Source organism: Schistocerca serialis, chromosome 9 (assembly GCF_023864345.2).
Source record: "Schistocerca serialis cubense isolate TAMUIC-IGC-003099 chromosome 9, iqSchSeri2.2, whole genome shotgun sequence".
NCBI classification, from domain to species: domain Eukaryota; kingdom Metazoa; phylum Arthropoda; class Insecta; order Orthoptera; family Acrididae; genus Schistocerca; species Schistocerca serialis.
The window spans coordinates 139,054,215-139,073,212 of record NC_064646.1 but is presented as its reverse complement, the minus strand read 5'-3'; the positions used below and the strand labels follow the sequence as shown (position 1 = coordinate 139,073,212).

The following is an 18,998-nucleotide window of genomic DNA, read 5'->3' as shown; positions in this document are numbered from 1 at the left end:
GTCCAAATGTGTCAGCGAAACAAAACAAATGCATTCTCTATCGTGTGATGACCACACGATTCTCGTTGCGCGTCGACAGAACTGGCGGCTAGTCGCGACGCTCCCGTAGATATATGAGCCCAAAACTCGGAAACGGAGATCGATATCATTCTGATCTCAACTTTAAAAATAATTTCGATATGTTAGCTTCTTTTCATCGGCAACGATGTATGACCTAACGTGAACCATACGTAAAGTAGCCAGCGACCACATTTTTCACTGTACACAATTCAAATTTTATGCAGTAGGTCGCTTGTAAATTAAGTATCGGCTTAACTGTGACGAATATCGGAAAAATAGACACCTCATTATCAAGCTGTGATGTGAAACTGTAAGATACGCAAACATCAATTTTTTGTGCCTTTTACTTTCCTCACAATTGATAGAGAAGTAATATACAGCGAAAAAAACACGCAAAACCGGAAGGGATACTTTTCAATTTTTTAAAGTAAAAGGAGAATCTGTATCGAAAAACTAACTCTGGGAGCCGATGTAACTTTGTTGCATTAACATACAGTATTTTTTACAGCAAGAAAATCGGAATTCTTATTTTTCTTATGTATTTGAATCCGCCGCCGCCGACCGGAGCTTGGGAAACAGCGACGACTCCTGTCGTGTTGCGGCCGTGTCGCCGTCTGCCAGGGTGGGAAAAGAGGAGGGGGCAGCGTCGCAGTCGCAGCCAACTGTCGCGTCTTGCACAACGTAACTTAAGAGACCGACCTGTCCTCCGGAGTACAGAAACGCAGCAGCCGCTGTCTAGCAAATAGGTCCTTACGTGATGCTATACCGCCAGATACCCGCAGAACTGAAATTATTCTATGTACACGTATTTGGCGGACTGATACATTTCTGACAGGCTGAAACTCGTGGGAGCGCTCGCCCACTCCAACTAGCCCACCCCAGCCAGCACGGCGGTCCTGTCTACCGCAACTTGACAAGACACAAGAGTCTCTTGTCCCGCCAATACAATCCCGTTAGTTTGCGTGTGCTTGCAAACAGTGTTAAGAGATTAAGTGATTTTATCTCGGAATGCAGCTCTAGTGGGCGTTAAGAACAGAGCCAAAGATATGTCGGATAACTCGTTTCGCTGAGCCTCTTTCAAGGATCCGTAACGTACTGGATTTCTTCTACCGTAATCAACGCGTTGTCGCCTCTCTCATTTCCAAGTCTATTATTTTCAAAAATTCTTCTGCACTTTTTCGCTGATTGATAGCTGCTACATTCAGCTGTTTGCAGTATGTTAAATGCAGAAAAATATTAAATGAATTCGTCAACCTTCGTCACTTCCACTTTTTTAAAAATTCTGGCACACATAACTTAATTGAAATGTACCTTTGTTTACAAGGTTCAACCATTAGTAGTGTCAGTGGACTTTAAATGCCCGGAAATGAAAGTACAGAAGAAAGTCACGCAACATGAGTCATAGTAAGAAGAAGAAATGTACTACCATGGATAAAAACTTGTGAGATACTGTGCCGTTCAAGATACAGAGGGATGACCAGATTTCTTGAAAACATCTTGCTCGCGCAAATAAACAAAGAAACAAAATAAATTCCCGTGAAATGCACAGTTCGAAAAATGCAGCATGGAAGGTATTGGAGAAGCAGAAATGACACCTTTATCAGAACTGCAACCTCCACCCGTCTGAACCTGCTTACTGTAGTAAAGGCTGCCTCCTCCTAGAATTTTTATACCAAGCTCTTTCCCCAATTGCCAAATTCAATGTTCCCTGTTCCCTCAGGGTGCATCCTATCAACCGATCCCTTCTTTTAGTAACGTACAATAAATTTCTTTTCTCCCCTATTCCTCCTTACTAGTTACTCGACCTACGCATATAATCTTCAGCAATCTTCAATGGCATCATAGTTTACAAGCTATTCTCTTCTTGCGTGCGTTGATTCTTGTCAAAGTTCCACTTCCGTACACGGTTACACTCCAGACAACCAAGTTCAGAAAAAGGACTCCCCAACACTTAAAATTATATTCGATGTTAAGAAATTACTTTTTTTTAGATATGTCTTTATTGACGGTCTGCATTTCAATATCTTCTCGTCTCCGGCCTTCGTCACTTATTTTGCTACCTGAATAGCTAAACTCCCATATTACACAGGATGAATCAGCTAAAACTTGCACCGAAAATATTGTGGAAGTGGAAAATGTTGTTGATGTGCGGTTTTCAGAAAACAGATTTCTAGTCAGTGGCTCGTATTTTTAGCCAATCAACAGAGTGTAATAATACTTAGGAAGTTTATGTCTTGTTCAAACACACACTTTTTAAATGGAACAATGCCTTTTCACATTAACAGACTAAAAGTAGGGTAAATTAGAATGTCAGTGGTGTTTGTTGCAGGATCCTAGTGCGAGTCGTTTACGAGATATACTGTTTTGAAAAGTTTGTACACCGCCAATTGCTTTGCCATTCAACCCGCGTAGTTGCTAAGTACGATGTTGTTGAAACTTCCTGGCACAGCCTAGGGGATATTTCCAGAATGAGATTTTCACTTTGCAGCGGAGTGTGCGCTGTGGCTAAGCCATGTCTCCGCAATATCGTATTTCAGGAGTGCTAGTCTTGCGTGGTTCGCAGGAGAGCTTCTGTAAAGTTTGGAAGGTAGGAGACGAGGTACTGGCGGAAGTAAAGCACTGAGGACAAGACGTGAGTCGTGCTTGGGTAGCTCAGTTGGTAGAGCACTTGCCCGCGGAAGGCAAAGGTCCCGAGTTCGAATCTCGGTCCGGCACAGTTTTAATCTGCCAGGAAGGTTCATATCAGCGCACACTCCGCTGCAGAGTGAAAACCTCAATCTGCCTACGATGTTGTTATTTTTGCTTACGGTGTACATGTGTGTTCCTTGAGTGCATTGCGACTTCTTTGTCAATTAGTGTGTGACAGTCCACGCAGTAGGTCGTGAGTGAACATGGATTTACTAACGCAGAAAAAAACAACATGCTCATGGTGATGGAGAGTATAAGAAGAATGCAGTTCGTTCTTGTACGATATGTGCGGCAAGATAACCCAACAGACGTCAACCATTTCGGCAATTACTTGTCAATCTCCTCAACCAGTTACGTGATAGGATAACACCTAGACAACGTAACAGAAGAATGCTGGAAGACGATTCTCTGCGGACCAAGAGGAACCTGTCGCACTAACATGGTGCCTCTCCAGTCCACAGTGCACGAAGGACTATACCATGTCTACACGAATTGTTTCCACGTCGTACGCTTGGACGCAGAGAACTTTTACTTTGGCCAGCCCGTTCCTCGGATTTGACGCCTGTAGAATTTTTTCTGTAGGTACAGCTGAAAGACGCTGTCTACAAGGGTAGATCAACTACACCCGATGTTACGCAGCAACGTATTACTGCAGCCTGCTCAGGCATCTCCGCTGAAATGTTAGCAGTGGTTCCTTACCAGAACTGGAAGGGTATGCTGCTGCTGGGGGTAGTCATTTTGAATACAACTTGTGATGGTAAGCTGTCTCATCACTGGTCAGAATTCACGTAATTAGTGTATGCACTTGCGTAGTTCTTTATTGTGTGCTACCAAAGGTATTGTACAAGTGTCGGTGCAGAAACTTTTCAAAATACGATATCTCGTAAACGACTGTCCAAGAAGTCTTCAGCAAACACCACTGACATTCTAATTTAGCCTAATTTTAGTCTGTTAATCTCAACAGGTACTGTTCCACTTAAAATTGTATATTTCTACAAAAAAATACACTTTCTAAGCGTTGTGGATTGGCAGGAGAGCCAACACCGGGTTACTAGAGGAAGCCGAAAGGCACGCGTTTTAGCTCACGCAGGCTGGCGTGAGGTCTGGAACAGGGCAAGGAAATTAGAATTTAGAAAACCGGACGTAGCTGGTGGAATACTTAACTTTAATCCATAACTGGTGAACGTCGCTCTTGACTGTACATTATTCACAATATCAATAGTAACTGCACATGGCGCCTTGCTAGGTCGTACCAAATGACGTAGCTGAAGGCTATGCTAACTATCGTCTCGGCAAATGAGAGCGTATTTTGTCAGTGAACCATCGCTAGCAAAGTCGGTTGAACAACTGGGGCGAGTGCTAGGAAGTCTCTCTAGACCTGCCGTGTGGCGGCGCTCGGTCTTCAATCACTGATAGTGGCGACACGCGGGTCCGACGTATACTAACGGACCGTGGCCGATTTAAAGGCTACCACCTAGCAAGTATGGTGTCTGGCGGTGACACCACATTAAGTATTATACAATATGTTGACTGGCTAAGAATACGAGGCCCTGACTACCAATCTATTCCTGGATAAGTGAACATCAAATGCACTTTCTATTTGTGCATATATTTGGGGTGCAAGTTTTACGTGCTGATTCAACTTGTTTATAGTTTCTCATTTCTTAATTCTCCCAGTATCTTATATTTGTTTTAATTTCTTCGCGCTGCACTTTAATTCCCTTTTCAGATATCTCCTGGGTTACCTTTACAGCTTGCTCGGTGCAACAGCTTCAATACCATGCGGAAAACGCTACAGCCCTGTGCCCCTTCTCAAACAGCTCATCTTTGAATTCGTTGCTGCCGTCTAAATTGACTGAATAATGTCATCATATAAGTTACAAAGTGACTACGAACAAAGGTAAAGCAAGGGAAATGAAAGGTAGTCGAATTAAATGTGGTGATGGTGGGGGAATGAAATTAGGAAATGAGACACTAAAAGTACATTAGTTTAGATACTTTGGCAGCAAACTATGTGATCATGGCGTAGGTAGAGCGGACATAAAACGGGAAGTGGCAACAGCAGGAAAGCATATCTGAAGGGAAAGAAAAGCTTCTTAACACCTAATATACGCTGGTAAGCCAGAACATTGCGGCCACTGTCCACCGCGACGTTGGGTGTCGCCGGGTAGCGTTGCGGGCACGTTACGCGGTAACAAAAGCATTTAAGCGGACCAGACCAACACCGACTCAAAGGAAGGCCTCGGCGCTTGTTGGTGACGTCACGTCAGCTAGGCACGGCGAACGCCAGGTCTGTTGCAGGCAGAAACGCCTCGGCGTGCTTATCACTATAAATCTCTTATTTTTGGACAAAATGTTTGGTATTGTTTTGGATTCTGCAGTTTTATTTAGATGAAAGATTTTCTTACTATCGTAAAGCTACAAATCCTGTCGAAACAAACGTAGATCAATATGAAAAGACGCTTTGTCCCATTGCACGCTTCGGAAATTTTACATTCAAGTAACTATATTTACTTGATCCATTTTGCTATCGAAACTTACCCCAACCCTCTTACAATGAAATCGTTTCTTTTATTTATTTATTTATTTGTTTTCGTTTGACATCGTCACTGGAAATGTGAACTAATTTACATGTGTAAATGTCCAACTGTTGCCAGTCATTAGATTACAGTCGTTTTCAACGAAAGGAATTCAAAATAGGAAACAAAATAGCTTCATACATCGAAAATACTGCTGAGCTTAAACTTTTTTAAACATGCACATTAGAAAAGATAAATATTCCCCTCTTGCAATTGAAAGGAGAAACTTTATAAGATAAATTTTATTTGATAAATCAAGTATCTCTCTTTTGCCTCTTCTTCTGTCCCCCACCCCCTCCCCCAACGTGTACAATCCCAAGATATTTCATTAACATTCAGTGCTCTTCACCCCATAGTCAACCAAGATACCTAAAGGAGAGCACCAATATGTTTACAGTTTCTTGTAAAAGCAAACCCAGTACAAACGTAACTTCCTCAGATTTACAAATAAAGTAAAGGAGTACGAATTCTGTTGCTGCTGGACCATGACGTTGTTTTTGTATGTCAATCCTTAAAACAGATTGAAATTTAAGTTCAGGAGTACACTATTTGTTAAGAAGTGTAATGAATTGCACAATTAATTGATTGCAGAAATCTCCCAGAAAAATGTGTGTTGGTCAACTATCGCCAAAGTTTCACATTTTCCTGAGTCAGAGAGGGAGACACCACCATTATGAGTATGCCTGCAACAGACCTGGCGTTAGCCGTGCCTAGCTGACGTGACGTCAAGAACAAGCGCCGAGGCCTTCCTTTGAGTCGGTGTTGATTAGACACGGACAGGGAATCATCCTAGCGAAGATATGGGCTGCAAATGACGAAATCTGTTGAGATAAGATGGTTGGTTGGTTGTTTGGAAAAGGAGACCAGACAGCGTGGTCATCGGTCTCATCGGATTAGGGAAGGATGGGGAAGGAAGTCGGCCGTGCCCTTTCGGAGGAACCATCCCGACATTTGCCTGGAGTGATTTAGGGAACTCAGTTGAGATAAGAGACTGACAGTGGGTAGAGTTTTATTACGCAGAGCCTGTGAACAACTATCTCGAAAACGGCGAAGGTGGTCGAATGTATACCTGCTACAGTCGTGAGCGTCTACGGAGAGAGGTACGACAGTTAAAGTACCACTACGCGCTAAATAACTGGACATCCACGGCTCTTCACAGAAGGTGGGGTTCGAAGGTTTGCCTGCCCTGTAAAGTAGGATAGATGGTGATCTGTTGCATATATGCCGAAAGAGCAGAATACTGGTGCACATACAAGCGTTTCGGAACACACCGTTCATCGTATACTGTTGAACATGGAGCTCCGCAACGGATCATCCCTGTGTGTTCGCATGTGGACACAACGACGTCGTCAGTCACGATTGCGCGGGAAAGGGACCATCGGGATTCGACCGCCGATCAATGGAAACGAGTGGCCTCTTCGGAGGAATCACATTTTTGCTACACTAGGTCGCTGGTCGTCTCCACAAACGCCATCATCAAAGTGAACGGTGGCTCGAAACGTGCGCGCTACGGACGCAGGCTGGTGGGAGCACTATCATGCTATGGGAGGCCTCCTCCTGCGCTTGCATGGGACCAGTAGTAGCAATCGAAGACACGCTGACATCTGCGAACTACCAGCACCCCCTCCCCCCTTCATGCTCTATGTCTTCCCCGACGGCGATGTCATCTTTCAGCAGTATAATTGTTCGTGTCTCGGGGCCAGAACCGTGCTGCAGTGGTTTGAGAAGCACCATAGTGAACTCACGTTGATGTCTCGGCGACCAAATTCGGCTGATGTAAATCCTATGGAACCCATCTGGATCGGTATCGGGCGCCATCGCCGAATAAGCATATCAGCGGCCCGTTATTTACATGAATTACATACCTGTGCGAAGACATAACGCCACAAACCACCACAAACCTACCAACAAACTTTCGGATCCCTGATACGCAGAATCGGTGATATATTTCGTTCGAAAGACAGGCAAGCTAGTAAGTAGGTGGTCATAATGTTTTGCCTGACCAGTGTAAATTTCAGTGATAGGAAGGTGTTTATCTGGAGTGTAGCGTTGTGCGGAAGTGAAACTTGGATGAAAGCCAATTCAGAGAAAAAGAATGTGGAAGCTCTTGAAACGTAGTGCCGTAGAAGAATGCTGAGGTGTAAGTGGTAGATCCAGTAACTTATGAGGCGACACTGAATCTAACGGAAGGAAAAAATGTAAAGAATCGCTTGGTAGATTACATCCTGCAGCGTCAAGGAAGCATCAGTTAGGTTATGGAAATTAGAGAGAGAGAGAGAGAGAGAGAGAGAGAGAGAGAGAGAGAGAGAAGAAGTGGGCGGGGTAGGGGGGCTGGGGGTTGCTAAACTTACAGAGGCACGCCGAGGCTTGAATATGGTGGGCAGGTACAAATGGAAGTAGGTTGCGGTAGTTCTGCAGCGCTGAAGAGGCTTGTTCAGGACAGAATGGCGGGGGAGCTACTTCCCAACAGTCTTCGGACTGAAGACCGCAACAACCAAAACAACACTGCGTATCTCGTTATTTCATTTCACGATACAAAACAGTCCTTGGTAAGCCTCCTGCACACATGAACAGTAGCTCGCGATACTCCTCACAGCCTGACCGTGTGACGAGCATCTGATGGCTGCTGAAACAACAGGTCACGTGCAGCGAGCAACCAGGCCTCTGTCGTGTCCAGGCCTCTGCAGCGGGACAGGATATTTAAATTGGAGACTGGCAGAATGAGGATACGCCTGGCGTCCTTTTACTTCACTTAGCGTCTGATTCTGGAATTAGGCGGGCACCTGACCGGGACAAACGGCGATGCTGACACACTTGCGCGCCCTATCGAGTTGCGGGCAGGCGTAACAGGACACAGCAGGGCGGAACGGAGGCACAGGTGTCTCCTTGCACAACGGCGCCAGGTGTCCGCCGCAAGCAGCCACGAACTCTTTTGTTCGTTAAGTTCCTATCGTAACGTGTGTGTGTGTGTGTGTGTGTGTGTGTGTGTGACCTATTTAATGGCTGCACAGCTGCTGCAGTCTCCAAAGCGGAGCCAGCTAGCTACCCATCTCTCTCTCTCTCTCTCTCTCTCTCTCTCTCTCTCTCTCTTATGTGTATTTTCACAAAGTCTAACAAGAAGACGGCTTATCGCCACTCCTGTTGAACATCGTACTGGCAAAACTAATCAGATGATGGGCAACGCGTATCATAACGTGGTCAAATTGGAAAAAAAGAAGGAAAAAGTCACTTTGCTGATGACACTGCTGTATAACAAACAACAAGGATAAAGCCAAACTAGCGCTTGATAAATTACATGAAATCTCCCGTAAAACCGGACCCCAAATTTCCTACGAAAAATCTCAGTTCAGGACACCAAATCAACTGGAAAACTTCCACTGAAAGCACAGCATGGAAAAATCTCACCGGTCACTCACATCAAGTACTTAGGACAAACCATCTACCCACATGACTGGACACAGTCTCCAACAAAGAAAGAATATTCACACTGAAAATGAGTACAAATTTGGAGCACTACAATAAAAGAGCAATATCTCGTAATGCAAAACTACGGCACTACAACACTGTTCTTTACCGGAAGCCCTGTATGCGGCAGAAACCACAGAAAAATGACAAAAATTCATGACACACAACATAGAGAAACAAGACAGGAAAATTCTGAGAAAAATCTGAGGCGCTGTCCCCCGAGACAATCTACATCTACATGACTACTCTGCAATTCACATTTAAGTGCTTGGCAGAGGGTTCGTCGAACCACAATCATACTATCTCTCTACCATTCCACTCCCGAACAGCGTGCGGGAAAAACGAACACCGAAACCTTTCTGTTCGGGCTCTGATTTCTCTTACTTTATTATATTTTCGCATTCGGAAGAGAAAGTTGGTGACTGAAATTTTGTAAATAGATCTCGCCGCGACGAAAAACGTCTTCGCTTTAATGACTTCCATCCCAACTCGCGTATCATATCTGCCACACTCTCTCCCCTATTACGTGATAATACAAAACGAGCTGCCCTTTTTTGCACCCTTTCGATGTCCTCCGTCAATCCCACCTGGTAAGGATCCCACACCGCGCAGCAATATTCTAACAGAGGACGAACGAGTGTAGTGTAAGCTCTCTCTTTAGTGGACTTGTTGCGTCTTCTTAGTGTCCTGCCAATGAAACGCAACCTTTGGCTCGCCTTCCCCACAATATTATCTATGTGGTCTTTCAAACTGAAGTTGTTCGTAATTTTAACACCCAGGTACTTAGTTGAATTGACAGCCTTGAAAATTGTACTGTTTATCGAGTAATCGAATTCCAACGGATTTCTTTTGGAACTCATGTGGATCACCTCACACTTTTCGTTATTTAGCGTCAACTGCCACCTGCCACACCATACAGCAATCTTTTCTAAATCGCTTTGCAACTGATACTGGTCTTCGGATGAATCTGTGTCACACATCCTGTAAAGGGAAAGCTATGGCCGGCTTGGGTGACCGAGCGGTTCTAGGCGCTACAGCCTGCAACCGCGCGACCGCTACGGTCGCAGATTCGAATCCTGCCTCGGGCATGGATGTATATGATGTCCTTAGGTTGGTTAGGTTCAAGTAGTTTAAAGTTCTAGGGGTCTGGTGACCTCAGAAGTTAAGTCCCATAGTGCTCAGAGCCATTTGAACCATTTGGGAAGCCTATGAACAGACAGACAGAACTGTAAATAAATTTAGGAAAAGACGTCTACAGTTCTATGCACACTAATGTAGGATAGATGAAAATAGACTCAAAAAGAAATTTTTAACGTTGTTAATGCAAGCAAATTGAAGAATAATTGGATATAAGAAACACAAGTCGACCTGCAACAACTGAAAATTTCAAATGGTTCAAATGGCTCTGAGCACTATGGGACTTAACATCTATGGTCATCAGTCCCCTAGAACTTAGAACTACTTAAACCTAACTAACCTAAGGACATCACACACATCCGTGCCCGAGGCAGGATTCGAACCTGCGACCGTAGCAGCAGCGCGGATCCGGATTTAAGCGCCTACAACGGCTCGATCACAGCGGCCAGCGTAGTCATTAGAAATCGGGAGAGAGCAGGATGGGGCGCTCCGCGGAACTCACGGACTTCGAACGTGGTCAGATTGGGTGTCACTTGTGTCGTACGTCTGTACGCGGGATTTACACACACCTAAACATCCCTCGATCCAATGTTACCGATGTGATAGTGAAGTGGAAACGTGAAGGGACACGTACAGAACAGTAGCGTACAGGCCGACCTCGTCTGTTGGCTGACAGAGACCGCCTATAGTTGAAGAGGGTCGTAATGGGTAATAGGCAGACATCTATCCAGACCACCACACAGGAATTCCAAACTGTATCAGGACCCACTGCAAGTACTATGGCAGTTAGGCGGGGGATGAGAAAACTTGGATTTCATGGTCGAGCGGCTGCTCATAAGCCACACATCACGCCGGTAAATGCCAAACGACGCCTCGCTTGGTGTAAGGAGCGTAAGCATTGGACGATTGAACATTAGTAAAACGTTGTGTGGAGTGACGAACCGCGGTACACAATATGGCGACCCAAAGGCAGGGTGTGGGTATGGTGGATGCCCGGTGAACGTCATCTGCCAGCGTGTGTAGTGCCAAGAGTAAAATTCGGGGTGGTGGTGTTACGGTGTGGACGTGTTTTTCATGGAGGGGGCTTGCACCCCTTGTTGTTTTGCGTGGAAATATCATAGCACAGGCCTACATTGACGTTTTAAGCACCTTCTTGCTTTCCACTGTTGAAGAGAAATTCGGGGATGGCGACTGCATCTTTCAACACGATCGAGCACCTGTTTATAATGCACGGCCTGTGGCGGAGTGGTTACACGGCAGTAACATCCCTTGAATGGACTGGGCTGCACGGAGTCGTTACCTGAATCCTACAGATCACCTCTGGGACGCCGACTTCGTGCCAGGCCTCGCCGACGGACATCGATACCTTTCCTCAGTGCGCCGGCCGCGGTGGTCTAGCGGTTCTAGGCGCTCAGTCCGGAACCGCGCGACTGCTACGGTCGCAGGTTCGAATCCTGCCTCGGGCATGGATGTGTGTGATGTCCTTAGGTTAGTTAGGTTTAAGTAGTTGTAAGTTCTAGGGGACTGATGACCACAGAAGTTGAGTCCCATAGTGCTCAGAGCCATTTTTTTCTCCCCTCAGTGCAGCACTTCGTGAAGAGAGGAGTGTCATTCCCAAGACACCTTCCAGCACCTGATTGAACGTATGTCTACGAGAGTGGAAACGAAGTGCAGCATTACCGATAGAGGGCGCCACCAACTTGTAAATCGGTTTATCAGCTGTCTATTTCAGTGGCGTTCACGCGGAGATACCTATACACAATACACAAGCGGTAGTAAAGACACAAATGAAGATAGTATGTACGTTTGAACATTACCGAACCCCGAAAAATTGAAATGCTTTTATCGGCACTTACTGTGTATGATAACCAGTTCCGCGTATCGTTACGAATGTTTATTACAGTATACTCAGTGCATAGAAATTAAAAGAGGGGGAAAAAATATCAAGTAGGCTTCCAGACGAGACTGTAATTCTGTTAGGGACGGAAAAGAACTTTCAGTATCAACTGAATGGTCCTGAAAAAAAGTTACAATATGAACGACAAGGAATGTTGGAAAAGGATAATGGAGTGTACGTGAAGCTGAGGCTTATGATTACCAAATGGGAAGTTGAGAGTAATAGACGTATTTTGCTGTTTGAGCAGCAAAATAACAGAGATGCCAGAAATAAAAAGGATGCAGAATACGTGTCTATGATTCCAAGAGTACCTGACTGCAAGAGAAAACTAAGTCAATAATGTGGGATGGACCTTCATCCCATACGAGCGAATCTACACGCACAACGTACAGAGTGTTCCAGGAGGAGTAGGTCAGTATTTAGGGATATGACACGAACGATCATTCGAAGCCAAAAATTCTAGTGAACGTGGTCTCGAAAGTGCATACCGTAAGAGCTGAGCATCTTCGCTACTGTGAAACACTTCACTTCTACCGAACAAGCTCTTGACATACGCATTTTAGACTCCACTTTTACTAGACTTTTTGCTTCGAATGATTTTTACTGTCACAGCCCCGAATATTGAGCACTCATACTGGGACACACCGTATGAGCCTATGTCCGTGGCGTAGTCTCTCTGATCTTTTTCTCGTGGTCCATACGCAAGAATACAGTGGTGACAGCATGAAAGTCCAGCAGTTTCCTTCAGTTACAAGTTCTCTGAATTTACCCAACCAGGTTTCGTGGAACTTTGTCTGTCATCCAAGGATTCTAACTGAAGTTTCCTGGGCATTTATATACGGACTCCACTGGAACAGTACTATAGAGTTGGTCACAGTAGCGATTGATATGCGATTTCCTTTACAGATTCATTGCATTTTTCAGAACCCTTCCAACAAATGTAGGACTTCCATTCGCCTTACGTAATACTCATACGTGATCGTCCCATATCAAACCATTAATGTAGAAACTAGATACTACCTGTTTTTATTACTTTGCTACATATATACACATTTTAAGATACCTGTTAAGTGGAAATTTCTCGCAGAATTCCTTAAAATACTCTCTCTCACAATAGCTACGTCAGCTCATAATTTTACAGTCCTGCTGATCCTGACTGATAAATGTTACGGGATCTATTAGCGCCAATTACTTATCAAGACGCTTCGTTTGATGTGACTTCGTCAGTTGACGACGCGATACGCTGACGAACGTCTGTCGCAAACGGAAATACACGGCTCTGTGTAAACGACGTTTCACATGCTTTTGTTAATTTGTTCCGAATATCAAATGTGTGTATACACTGAAACTTGTTAGGACACACATTTGCGAAGTACTATATTAGGAATAGTTGGTGTTCCAAAGTCGCTTAACAAAGAAAAAAATGGCTTCACGAGACCAACTACCATCCCGTTACGTTGCGGCTCCATGAGGCCTAGACTGGTGACACGAAGGGCTCCCACTAGTTGTGTTGGAATAAAAGTCTTCCATGGTTGCAAAACACTATTACAAAACACTGCCATAAAATAAGTGATTGCTAGACTGCGTTGGAGTGAGACTGAACACAAGGCACTCTTGGCAAGGCTCTTCACGTACGTACAAAACAGGCAAAACAGTGAACATTTGATGGACTGCCAAGCTGGTGCTTTTCTCCCTTCTCGTTGAAACATCGACCACAAAGTCATTGACAACTAACCTAAATTCTGCAGAGGTGGCGAATTGGTATATTGGTATTCCAACTCTGGAAGTGGCAAAGACTCGTGTACAATCAATGTCCGACAAACATTCTGTGTGCAGGAATAGGAATGTATTATTCATTCGGTAGTTTCCTAAACAATCCAACTATTCAAAATGAGTACTGTAATAACTGATTAGTCATCACTACGCACTCCCCCTCCCCTTCCTCCTCCTACCACAATGCGCGTTTTCTAGGCGGGTAGTAAAGGAAAATTCTAAGCCATTGACCTATATGGATAAGTTTATTAAAAATATTTTGTTTTGTTTTGCAATGTCTCTCACAGACTTTCAAGTTTACCGACATCCAGAAGCGGCCCTTTCAAAGCGCCGATTGAAGCAGGATGGGGGGTGACACCGAAGGCTAAGTAGACCGTCCGTCACTAAGTCAATTACGTGTTTTAGTGCTGTATGTGCAACGATACAAGCAATTTTTTGTGAATACTAAAACAAAATTAATATGCCAAGAAAGGATGGATTACTTATAGACAGGCAGGGGTGGTCGCATTCTGGCAACAGATAAGACTAGGGTTGTCTGGAACTCTTACTCTGCTTTTATACAAATTATACAGGTTCATTTTAATAAATGGAGAAAGTGCATCAGACGATGCCTGGAAGGATAAGGAGCAAAATAGGTAGTACGGACATGTGAGTGCGTTCCCAGGGAGGTACAGCCACCTGAAGGTGGAGATAGAAGATTTCACCACAGTGTAGTAGCACCTCACTCTTGGTACCAGCAAAGGGACGTCTTCGAATAGGGGAGGAAGGCACGCTGAAAGTGCAGGAAATGTGGCATTGCCGAAGGATGCCTGGTCGCCAATAATGCCCGTGCAACACACTGAGGCTGAACCGGCGCTGACGGTTCGCTGCCACCATACCGCCAAGATTCTCCGTACCCGATGGGTGGGATATGCCTGGGCTTACAAGAATTCATAATCGAGTCTGAAAGAAATAGCGTCATGAATGTCTCAAACAGATAACGTCAACGAACAAAAGCGTAGATAAAAACTTCGAAGAATACAACGAAAAGCACATCGTGTAACATTCGATGTAACTTATATTCCACTATTCCCTTCATACTCGGTTACGAACCGTCTAGTAAGGTCATCCGAAGACCAGTATCAGTTGCAAAGCGATTTAGAAAAGATTGCTGTATGGAGTGGCAGGTGGCAGTTGACGCTAAATAACGAAAAGTGTGAGGTGATCCACATGAGTTCCAAAAGAAATCCGTTGGAATTCGATTACTCGATAAATAGTACAATTCTCAAGGCTGTCAATTCAACTAAGTACCTGGGTGTTAAAATTACGAACAACTTCAGTTGGAAAGACCACATAGATAATGTTGTGGGGAAGGCGAGCCAAAGGTTGCGTTTCATTGGCAGGACACTTAGAAGATGCAACAAGTCCACTAAGGAGACAGCTTACACTACACTCGTTCGTCCTCTGTTAGAATATTGTTGCGCGGTGTGGGATCCTTACCAGGTGGGATTGACGGAGGACATCGAAAGGGTGCAAAAAAAGGGCAGCTCGTTTTGTATTATCACGTAATAGGGGAGAGAGTGTGGCAGATATGTTACGCGAGTTGGGATGGAAGTCGTTAAAGCAAAAACGTTTTTCGTCGCGGCGAGATCTATTTACGAAATTTCAGTCACCAACTTTCTCTTCCGAATGCGAAAATATTTTGTTGAGCCCAACCTACATAGGTAGGAATGATCATCAAAATAAAATAAGAGAAATCAGATCTAAACAGAAAGGTTTAGGTGTTCGTTGCCCGCATCTCGTGGTCGAGCGGTAGCGTTCTCGCTTCCCGCGCCCGGGTTCCCCGGTTCGATTCCCGGCGGGGTTAGGGATTTTCTCTGCCTCGTGATGGCTGGGTGTTGTGTGTTGTCCTTAGGTTAGTTAGGTTTAAGTAGTTCTAAGTTCTAGGGGACTGATAACCATAGATGTTAAGTACCACAGTGCTCAGAGCCATTTTTAGGTGTTCGTTTTTCCCGCACGCTGTTCGGGAGCGGAATGGTAGAGAGATAGTATGATTGTGGTTCGATGAACCCTCTGCCAAGCACTTAAATGTGAATTGGAGAGTAATCATGTAGATGTAGATGAACTATTCTGAGCCCAATTTTATGCTTTTTAGAGTAGTGGTTACTACATACGGTTAAGTAAACTTCTATAAACTTTGAGGACTTTCAACTCATCTAAGGGAAAAGACGAATTGCTTACCATCTGAAAAATCGCTAGTCTTTTCCTGTCATGATAGACCCTACGACCGAAATAGTTAAAAGCCTAAAGTATAATTTGTACAGCTGATGACTAAAACGCAGTTCAAGTTCCTGACAACTATATCGAGTCACCTCAGTGAAATTTTGGAAAATGGAAGAATAGCGACAGAACAACAGTCCAGCAGCGAACAGCGGCAGAGCCAGCCGGGACCTGCAAGTAGGTCGCGTCGCACCGCACCGCCAGTTCATAGCCGCTTTCCCCTTGTGGTCGCGGAATCCTAGCGCCTACCCCGCCGACCCTTAAAACGGCTGTCACAGTAGCACTACACAACTCACTGCGATCCGAAACGTGTCATGCCTACGTTGTGATGAATAAAGACATTATTCACCTGCTGTATGACTACTTATGCGACCTAGCCAGCTTAACCTATGCATATATACTGGAATGGTCGCTAGACTCCTACGTGACAGTGCCACACCTTTATTACTACACAACCCTGTTTCTCAGCTCTGTACGCCGGGTTACACAGTGGAGCAGTCAAGGTGCTCTGAGCAAATACAGTTTCATACAAAACTTGGTTAAATTAACATTCTACTGCTTATCCTTCACGTCTATATATTTGCCGCCCTCTCGCTAGAAGGCTCCGAACTGTAGCGTGTAACGCAACTGCGTCGACGCGTGGGAAACACGTGCTATAATCCGAGTTTCGAATTCGAAGAGTTCATTCACACACTGAGCATTCTCTCCTTCAGCGTGACAATGGCGGACCACACACGAACGCAGCGACATCAGTAGTAATTCGAAGCCTTGAGTTCACTGCCATCCATCATCCTTAATACAGCCGCGACATGGCCCCATTCTATTTACATCTGTTTCCGAAACTTATACAACACCTTTACTTTGATAGCGATGAAGAAGAGGTGAGACGTGGTTTCATCAACAAAATCATACGTTCTAATCACGATATCAACAAACTGGTCTCTCCTTGGGAGAATATGTTCGTCGCCAGGGTAGCGATGTTGAGAAATAAGTATGTAGACATGAGAAATAAGTACGTAGACATGAGGAAAAAAGCTGTAGAATATTAATAACGTTTGTTTTTTCACAAGCGTTAAGAGTTTTCGCATCAAAAAATCGGAGGCGATACTTTTCAACGCGCCCTCGTCTACCCGTAATAGCCAGCTGTACGAAGAACTTTAAATTGGAAACCTGCAACCAATAATCGACGAATCGAAGCAACGGAAGCCACAATTTCTTACTTTTTCCCAGTATTTACGTCCTCGGATTTTCTCCGTAAGCCATTGCAAGTTGCATTCGAATCAGTATTACGAATGTGGTACACTGTTACAATTGCGTAATTGGCAAGGAGAAAATGAGTCTTAAGCCTCTGCACGTGTCCAAATCTCTGGTTTCTTATTCTCTTTATCCCCGCGCCAGGTACACGATGACGCCAAGATAATGGTCGTCTGGTCTTCTTCAGATGCACGCTCGCCAAATTTATTCTACAGTGTTTCGCACAAACTACGCTGTCATTCTTCCAAGCATTGCAATTTAAGTTCCACGAGCATTTCTGTTACACTTCCCTCTGGGCAACACCAACTTGTTGCATTAGCAGCGCGTTTCTGAAATCGTTCGATGCCTCTTGTGACACCTACTCAATAACGACTCCTAACGATGGAACAATACTCCAGAATTGCTCGCATTAATGACTTCAAAACTGTTCGCTTTCTGGCACATCGCATTTTACAGAACGAAGTCGTCCATTCGTCTTTCCTGATACTAATTTTGGTTGCTCGTCTCACTTCATATCGCCCTTTTTAACAGAGTTAACGTTAATACAACCGACAAACTGCAGAGATGGATTCCTGACTGTAAGTGGGGGGGGGGGGGGGGGGGGGGGAGGAAGATTCTATGAACGTGTGTCCGGAAATGCATCGTTGCCCCAACAGATGACGCTGACGTATATGGAAGTTCGTCTGACCGGGTGCCGTGTGCTCCATGTGTGTTGCAGCTGTGAGACTGACGCAGCGTAATGCAAGCAGCAGAATGGTATTCATACCGGGAACGAGAGAAATGGTGTTTGTGTACGGCCAAGCAGATGTAAACGGTCGAGAGGCAGCACGGTTATACCAAAACAAGTACCCTCACAAGCACCAACCCCGTCACACAACATTTCTACCCTTTTTGGGCGTCTGTGTGATCGTGGATCCTTTCTGAAAGACGAACGTGCATGGAGGGTACTTGTTTTGGTATAGCCGTGCTTCCTCTCACAGTTTCCATCTGCTTGGACACACACACACACACACACACACACACACACACACACACACACACACACACACGGCGCGTGGTCAAAGGAACTTTCAATTGTCAGCGCCATCTACCGTGGAAACAATGCATTTCCAGACACATGATCATAGGAACTTTTTTCGCCCATTTTCAGTCAGGAATCTGACCCTGTAGTTTGTCGGTTTCGGTTATGTTTACCTTGTATATTTTTATAGGATGTGACATGCTCCGTATGCTAACTATCTGGTTTTTCTTTTTGTTACTAGCGTTACCTTGCATTTGTTTGCATTTTAAGATAGCTGCCATTCTTCACGCTAACTGGAAATTGCTCTTACTGCAATTAATTACGATCGTATAATGACGATGCTTTCCTGTAGTCACATTTATCTTTAGTGTGTATTGTTTCATGTTAATGTGACTGCTATTTTTTCAGATAATTCAACTTGCCTTAGATACTGGTTTCTTAGCACGTGCGAATGTCATTCGCCAATAACACTCAATTAACTCCTCCACCTGAACGAGCCTCGGAAGTTCCACAGGCACACACCAATAATTATCTAATCATACGAAAATTTTGATCAGCATATTGCGTAATTTTGGATTTTATTACCGAGAAGTGTATGCGGGGTGATTATAATTGAACTTTCAAACCTCTGTAGAAATAACACCACTGGTCAGAATGACGTCAAATTGCAACGGAATATTATCGGAGAAGGGGGGGAAACCTATGGCAGAAAAAAAACTAGTTACAAAATGTAGCAATAGATGGCGCTGTAAGCATCATAATTTAATAGTGGTCAACTACAAATGAACCATATAACAATGCTTAGGGTGTGCGTTTGGCGTTCAACAAACTACTACTCTGTGTACATAGGTGTAGAGATGTGAGT

At 44.5% G+C, this 18,998-nt stretch overlaps 1 protein-coding gene and 1 non-coding gene across 4 annotated transcripts in view; one reads left to right on the top strand and one right to left on the bottom strand.

Moving 5' to 3' along the window:
* LOC126419844 (cytospin-A) overlaps positions 1-18,998 on the bottom strand; it is a 538,973-nt gene that overhangs the window by 260,342 nt on the left and 259,633 nt on the right. The window lies entirely within an intron of this gene.
* On the top strand, positions 2,701-2,775 carry Trnap-cgg (transfer RNA proline (anticodon CGG)). Its single transcript has one exon. It is a non-coding gene; the product is annotated as a tRNA-Pro (tRNA).